Here is an 8,499-nt window from a genome sequence, read left to right on the forward strand (position 1 = left end):
TTGATAAATATACAAAACAACAATGGGCCCAACACCGAACCCTGTGGAACTCCACTTATAACATCAGTCCATGAAGAGCAGCACCCATTGATTACCACCCTCTGTCTTCTCCCACTTAACCATCCTTTTATCCATTGTAGCAACTTACCCTTAATACCATTCTGCTCCAATTTGTACAATAGTCTTCCATGTGCAACAGTGTCAAAAGCTTTCCTGAAATCCAATATATGATATCAAATTATTTTGTGCAGTTCCTTTGTAACCACATCATAATATCCTATCAAATTTGTCAGACAAGACTTTCCCTTAACAAATCCATGCTGTGTCTGAATTATTGCTGCAGTCTTGTCTAGATGATCCTGCAATGCTTCTTTAACCAGTGATTCCATTATTTTCTCCAGAACACAAGTTAAACTAACAGGTCTATAGTTACTCGTGTCACCTTTTTGAATCCCTTTGTGAATTGCTGATACATTTGCACACCTCCAGTCCATGGGGATCTCCCCTGAGTCCAAAGAAACTCTCATAATTATGGCTAAGGGTTTGCTTACTTCCTTTAATATAACTGGATAGATCCCATCCACCCCCCCGGTGCCTTTTTTTATGTTCAACTTCAACAATTTCTCCTCCACTTTGCTCTCAGTTATTACAAAATCACTTAGCTACCTCTTAGAGTTTGATAAACTTCTGGCAATTCCCTCATTGAATAACTCCTCATGTGTGAATGTAGATGCAAAATACTCATTCAGTTTATCAGCTGCCTGAGCATGATCATCAATAGTCAACCCATCTATGTTAAGTGGTCCAATCTGATTCATCCCACCTCAGGCTTGGATCAGAGTAAAATGCAAAGGCTTTGGGAGGTGCATTATGGCCACAGAAGCCGATGCATCAACAACTAAACAAGAAAAAAAAAAAAATCTGATTCATCCCTTTCCTTCTAGAGTTTACATAAGTAAAGAATTCTTTGCTGTTTTTCTTTGCATCCTTTGCCAAGGATTTCTCATAATCTGCCTCTGCCTGCCTAACCTCCTTTGTGACTTGATTACAGACTAGTTTATATCTTCCATAGGCTTCTGTGTCACCTGCTACTTTATATGCATCCTATACATTTTTCTTCTCTGCCACAAGCCTCATTAGTTCATTTGACATCCATTTAGGCCTAAACCTTGAACAGTATTTCTTACTTGGAATGAAAAGCCTAGTAGCCAGCCTGAAAAATTAAGTCCATGAAGGCTTCCCATTTTCTGAGACCCCTGTAGTCACCTTTTCGAAAGCAATAGCCCTTCCCTTCAGCCTTGATGGTAGTTACATCTTTAAGTAATTCCCACATCAGTACATTGTGATCACTGTCAACCCAGTGGTTCCTTTATCTACAAATTCTTAATGCATGAATAATCACTGCTGATAATCAGATCAAAAGTATTACTCTCTCTGGTTGCCTCTCGAACATGTGGCTGTAGAAAACAGTCATCCAATAAATCCACAAAAGTCTTGCTAGTGTGCGAGTGACCAACCCACAAGTTCCAGTCAATATCTGGAAAATTAAAATCCCCATTATAAGACATTCTGATTTACTGGCCCACTCTCTCTCTCTGCACAATTGATCATCAGATTCATTAGGCCTATAACACACACCTATTCTCATTTTTCCATTCCCGGTGCTTATGTCACACCAAACAGACTCAACATTGCATTGTCCAACAACATCAACTGGATGCATTTCCCTAGATTTTATGTGTTTCTTAACTAACAGCATAACCCCTTCTCCCTTTCTGTCTTGTCTATTCTTTCTGTATACACATTGTACTCCCCAAATTCTAATTCTGCACTGCTTATGTCTGTGTGACACCACGTCTCTGATATCCCAACAATATCTGCCTTTGATGTCTTGACTAGAACTTCAAGCTCATCAAATTTATTAACTATACTCCTAGCATTGGTGTACATGCACCTGTTTCTACTCTTAGTTACCCTAACATAGCCCATGTATTTATTGTGGCTGCTGCTCAATTACATTACAATAGAAGCAGTGCAAGAATCAATTTCGCCTCTGCCAGCGGCTACTGTTAATTTATTAGTCCCCCCCCCATGTTGAACTGAAGATGGCAAATGAAGAGCAAGATAAACACTGACAAGGAAAAAATTGAGTATACTGGGTTATGCAAAGCCATTAGAAAGAGACTCAGATAGGACATAAGAAGATTTAACACTAGAAAAGTTGAACAAGCATTAAGGGAAAACAAAGGACTTAAATCAGCAATCATGAGCAGTAATACAGAAAGACAAATGATACTGAAACTGAAGAATAGTGATGGTGTACTTATAAAAAACAGAGACGACATAATTGAAATAGCAGAAGACTACTATAAATTATTATATAAGAAGCAACAAAATGATGCAAGCAGTGGGGAAGATGGATTACAAATTAGCAACACATACGACATACCTGATATCCATCCTGATGAGGTAGAACATGCATTGAAGAAAATGAATAATCAAAAAGCCCCAGATGAAAATGAAATTACTATAGAGTTGTGAAAATTAGTAGGAATAGACACGAAACAGAAACTGGCAAGACTTCACAAAATACATTAGGAAAGGCATGCCTAAGGAGTGGAATAATGCAATCATAATTTTGCTGCATAAGGAGATACAATCAGAAATTGTAAATTATAGACCAATTAGCTTGTTGTCCCACATCTACAAACTGTTCACAAGGGTCATTAATAAACAGATTAGAAAACAATACTTGTTGAGAATCAACCGAAAGAGCAAGTTGGCTTTAGGACAGGATTCTCAACTATGGATCACCTTCACGTAATATCACAGCTAATGGAGAAAGCAAATGAATATAAAGCGCTATTATGCCTAGGATTTGTGGATTATGAAAAGGCATTTGACTCTATAAAGCATAAGGCAATGTTTTGGGCACTGGAGAGACAAGGCATAGACATCCCATATATTACGATTTTGAAGAAAATATATGAGAACACTATCTCCTTTATTAGACTAGACAAAGACAGTAAAAAATTTAAAATTAAGAAAGGAGTTTGACAAGGAGACAATATCTCTGAAGTTGTTTACTGCTGCCCTGAAGAAGCTTTAGGAAGATTGGAATGGTCACAGAAAGGAGTCAATGTGAATGAAAAGTACCTAAACCATTTACGATTTGCAGATGACATTGTGATCATAAGCCATTATCCAAAAAAATTAGAGGAAAATCTTAATCAGTTATGTGGAATTAAAGGATTTGGGACTAAAGATGAATATGGTTAAAACAAAAGGAATGATGAACAAGTAAGCCACAAGAAAGGATATAATCATTGAAGGAGCCGAAATCGAAAAGGTGGAGTCACATACTTATCTTGGGCAAGTCATTAGCTGTAATAATGATAAATGGCTGGAAGTCAAGAAAAGAAAAAATTCCGGATAGAAGTGAAACCTGGGCACTCACCAAAAGAACGGAAGAGAAGCTAAAAACTACACAGTGAAGAATGAACAAATTATATTAGGAATCAGACTGTTAGATAAGAAGAGAAATACATGGATTAGGCAGCAAACTCAAAGGACATTCTTATCAAAACTAAAAAAATTGAAATGGACTTGGGCAAGACACATGGCTTGAAGGCATGACAACAGATGGACTAAGAAAATAACAGAATGGTACCCAAAAGGAGCTAAAAGAAAACCTGGAAGACAACAATGGAGATGGATAGATGAAATTCAAGAGTTCATAGGCAGTAAATGGATGGCCCTTGCACAAAACAGAAGGAACTGGAAAGTTGCCGGAGAGGTCTTCATCCTGCAGTGGATTGAAAATGGCTGATGATGCCCTGCACAGACAGTTTCAACTTATTATTACTAGCCATATGGTGCAAGCACCAGCCAAAAAAAAAATTTGAGTACCCTGAGTGAGAGAGAGAAAAGTAGGAGGGAATCGCCAAAAGAGAGAAGAATGATATCCAGCTCAGGACCATGGGTGTGCAAGCCCATACTCATCAGATGTGAGCCCCTGGGGTAACTTCTCAAATATCCACTACCAGTTCCTTAAATGCTGATCTCATAATTCTCCAGTAGGTGGCAAGGATAACCTAGTTGATTCCAATCTTTCTAAAATTCAGTCCTGTCTTATATCTCACAAAAGCAGTCTACTGCTCCTATGCTTATCTTTGATGGCACTGGGATCTCTAGAGAAGATCACATCTCTCTTTTAGGGATTAACTTATCTTCTAATCTCTCTTGATATAAGCACATCACAATTATTGCTTCCTCTGCATCTAAAAAAAACTGGGTTTTTTCTTTTACTATCAGCTTTACTTTTTTTCTAAACAGCTACTGAATCTGTAAAAATCTAAAATCCACCCTCCATGGCATATTGTTTTCCCATCTGGGGTGGTGCACCCAAAACCTCTCTCAGGCTTCTAGACTCCATTCAAAGAAGAGCAGTCAGGTTAATTATTGATCCGTCTCTTACAAAGTCTCTCCATTCCCTGTCTCATAGATATTCTGTTTCTACTGCATGCCTTTTGTATACATACTTCCATGGCTCTGTTCTGAATTGGCTTCTGTAATTCACCTCGACATTCAACTCATGCACTGGCACTAAATACTTAGGTTCTAATACTTTTCATTGTTTGGGGTTTTCATACAAAAAAATTCTCTAATTTAGAAGAAGAATTCTTTATTGTATACAGAAGGCACATTGCTGTGCATAACATCCTTCACAACTACAAGCCAGGGTTTACATGAAAACCAATATTCATCTGCAAACAGTTTTTCACAAAGATTCTGTGAATAGTTCTGTATGGAAATATGATGTGTTAATCAAATTTCATTCCAGAGCCAAATATCTGGAGAGATCTAAATCTAAACTTATTATTAGAGATGTAAACATTTTCGTTATTGATTATTGTGTGTGTGTGTGGGTAGGTGAGCTAAAAAATTTTAAAATTTGTGGCTACAGTGACAACCTAATCATCAACATAGATCACAAAGAGTAGTTTCAAAATGGTGCCTCCGTAGCCAGGTGGTAAGGAGCAGCAGCAGTGCATAGCACACGCTTCTTGATTAGACCGGGGTTCGAGCCCGTCACCACCAAATACGGAGGATGTGGAAAGGTCAGGGAATGACCACCGCATATCCTGGAGCAATATGGCCTTAGTTGTTAATGCTCCTAAAAACCAAACAACAGTAACAGTTTCAAAATGTATAGATGCAAGTATATTTTTAATGAAGGACATAAACCCCTAACCACTTTGGTTAGGAGTTTTAATGATTACATAAACTCCTAACCACTATGGTGTGATGTATCAGATTAGTTCTTTTCATCTCCCTATCCCACATATAATTCACATTAAGCAACCTTTTTTGTGCAAATTAAGGTGTAGAAAAGCAGTCAGGTGAATTTCAAGCATGGAATCAGATTGTTGGATAAGAGAAATGCATGCATTTGGCAGCAAACTCAAGTAAAGGGCATTCTTATCAAAACTAAAAAAATTTAAATAGACTTGTTGCAGGACACATAGCTCGAAGGCGTGACGACAGATGGACTATGAAAATAATATAATGGTACCCAAGAGGAGCTAAAAGAAAACTAGGAAGACAACAACGTTGATGGACAGACAAAGGCAGCAATATAATATTTTCATGACTTCAATATACCACAGTGGTTATAAAGTTTATCTAATAATACTCATAAAAATTTATGAGAGTCAGTATTTCTTGAAAACAAAAAGACCATCAAAGTTGAAATTATTTCTTGAAAGGTATAATGAGTTATGGAAAGGTTAAATTTGGGGGGTGTTCAAACATCAAAATCAAATGCCAAGCTTAACTGTATCATGAAACTAGGAATTCTATATGAGAGCAATTCCAATGGAACATTAATACCTTTTCTTTTTGTAATATAACACAATATAATAATAGAGATGACATATAGTACCTCCAAAAATAATAATGAAATCAGCGAATACTGTTAAAATAAAAAATGTGTTCAAAGGATTAAAGGTGTTGCACGTTGATTCAAGTTCCATTTATCACTGACAGATCACATGTTTATGTTGCCAACGTTTAAGTCTCGAACTGTTCGAATAAATAGTAGTTAAGCATTGAAATTTATAAATTACAAGATTGTGCTGTGATTACAATTCTTTTCGCTTAATATTTTTTTTTGGTTCAACTTCAATACTAACTTCGAAATAGTTGTGAAGGGTGGGAGGAGGAGGGGTATGATTAAAACTTGTAATACACTTTCGATTTCATTTCTTTCATTTTTTTTTACAGTTGCCATTTAATTCCCTCTTCTATAATTGTGCAACACATAAAAAACACTCAGATGTGCGATAGTTTAATCGGGTTAAATATTGTTTTTAAACACAATTTTGTAGTAAAAAAAAAAAAAGTGCAAAATATGCATTAACTCTTTCGTGTAATTATAAGTTAATTACATTCGTAGCCATAAACAAATGCACTGTGTAAGTTCAGATTCCAGTAAGGATAATATAAAAGACCATAATTATCTTATAAAAACATTTCCAACAGTCGAGGAACATTTATTTACAAGTAAACAAAATTTCAACCCGCAACCTGTAATATTGCGAGCAGTGCCTCCGTGCTGTACATATCCTTCCGCCAAAATTGAGTGGCGATTATTTTTTAAATAACATTAATCAGTCTTTCTGAAGGTTACAACTGTTTGTAGGTCATAAGTTGGCGAATGTTTAGTCTGAAATACACTAGTAACGAAAAGTATATTAAGCAGTTTTTCGTGTCTTTTGGATGTCGTCTTTTTTTTTTATTAGTTATTGAATACGTGGCGTTGTTAGCGCAAGTAGATACTTATGTTTGAGGATTTAAGTTTTCACTTATAAAACATTGATTTTACTTCCAGTTCTGCCATTTAAAAAGGAAAAAATTGAGAGCATTTCTCAGTGCTATTATTTGTTATAACAGAGCCAGTTGCGAATCCTCTCTTCAACTACACGGAAAACAGAAAAAAAAAAAAAGAAAGAAAAAAGTCCTTGTCTCATATGCGACGCTGCTTGCCAGCGACAACTACATTGCACTGCCTCCTAGCCTAACCCTCTCCTTACAACGACAGCTCTTAACCCTATCCTGTCCAAATGGAAGGTGGCTGCTAATTTGAGTACAGTTTAAACGTTTCATTTTATTTTGCCTCCAAATAAAAGAGAAAAATGGTAAGTAAGAAATATATAAAATTATTTTAAAAAATTATGACAATAATACTGTAACCTAAAGCATTACAGCCTCAGCTTTTTTTTTTATTATGCAAAGTGCTTACCTTTAAGACATTTTTATATGGTTTCAGTGTAACCCAGCATATTAAAGTTCTGTACATGAAGTCATTATGCAACTTTATACTACTCGAACCTTAGCGGACAGGTCAAGTATTGCAGCGCAGCCCTCTTACCAGCGGTCAGAAAAATGATGTCGAACGCGGTGGGAGAACATGGGGAGATCCGTTCTTCAAATTATGAAACGCACAGGCTTCTGGGTCTAACCCGACCCCAGGATAGGGACAGCAAAGGGTGGGGGAAGCGAGTGTTGTCGTCAGCTATCCATATAAGGGGGAAAGAGACCGTGCGTCACAGGGTATCTCCCTCCCTTGATTGGTCGCCTCTCCCCACGTGCTGGGTGTTTCTCGTGGGTAGAGCGGCTAATGATGACGTAGCTTACCCCGAAGGGCGGAGGTAAGAACTTGCTGCCGCACCGCAGGGCTGGCACCCAGGCAGGATGTCATGTAACCCGTGGAGGGTGATCGCCTGACAACCGTGTAGATGTACGCCTAACAACAGAGCACATTGGAAAAACCTTCAAGTTCTGAGCAGAAAGACGTCAAAATGGAAACGGAAAAAAAAAGGTTCTTAAGAAAAAAACGTCCAGTTATATTATCTGAGAATAACCGTAGTATCCATTAAACAGCCGAAGGCAATTAATTAAACAAGTACCAGTATAGAACTGGGTATACTAATAGACTGCTCTTCTTTAACGATGTTGATCAAGTTTGATTATATTTATAATTCCAATATTTAAATAATTGGTCTACTTTAGTTATTTATACTTGATTATCGAAAACTGAGTTTATCAATGGTACAAAATCGTGCAGTGTGAGTAATTACGATTCATTTGAGCACCTTTTTTTTTATGTGTTGCAATCAAAATTAGGTGCTAATTATCTCATTCAAATGTTTTTATATAAAATTAACTAATCAAAACTTATTGTTGATCATTTTCTGTCATGTCTAAAGATTTTTTTTTTTTTTTTTGTAATTAAAAAACTAAAGGTTCTTCTCTTCGAATCCTCTGATTGCTGTGTTGGTTAATGTAATAATTTCTTGTCTTATCCTAGCGTTTTTATATTAATAATATTTATTGAATGTATATAGTGTACTTCTTTCTTCAGGTCTAGACTTATCGATTTCATAAAACATTAGGCGCGACTTCAGTTTTTGTTTTAAATGTCGTGATTAGCAGAAA

The 8,499-nt window shown here is 36.6% G+C and overlaps 1 protein-coding gene across 1 annotated transcript in view; it reads right to left on the bottom strand.

Moving 5' to 3' along the window:
• LOC150090810 (uncharacterized) overlaps nt 1-7,436 on the bottom strand; it is a 214,884-nt gene extending 207,448 nt beyond the window's left edge. Inside the window, exon 1 of the mRNA XM_090374183.1 lies at nt 7,304-7,436. The gene's annotated coding sequence lies outside the window, so the exon portion shown is untranslated. The remainder of the gene's footprint in view (nt 1-7,303) is intronic.
• Nucleotides 7,437-8,499: the final 1,063 nt, after the last annotated feature.

This window comes from Mastigoproctus giganteus, chromosome 1 (genome assembly GCF_048544385.1).
Source record: "Mastigoproctus giganteus isolate SK-2022 chromosome 1, ASM4854438v1, whole genome shotgun sequence".
Taxonomy (NCBI): Eukaryota; Metazoa; Arthropoda; class Arachnida; order Uropygi; family Thelyphonidae; genus Mastigoproctus; species Mastigoproctus giganteus.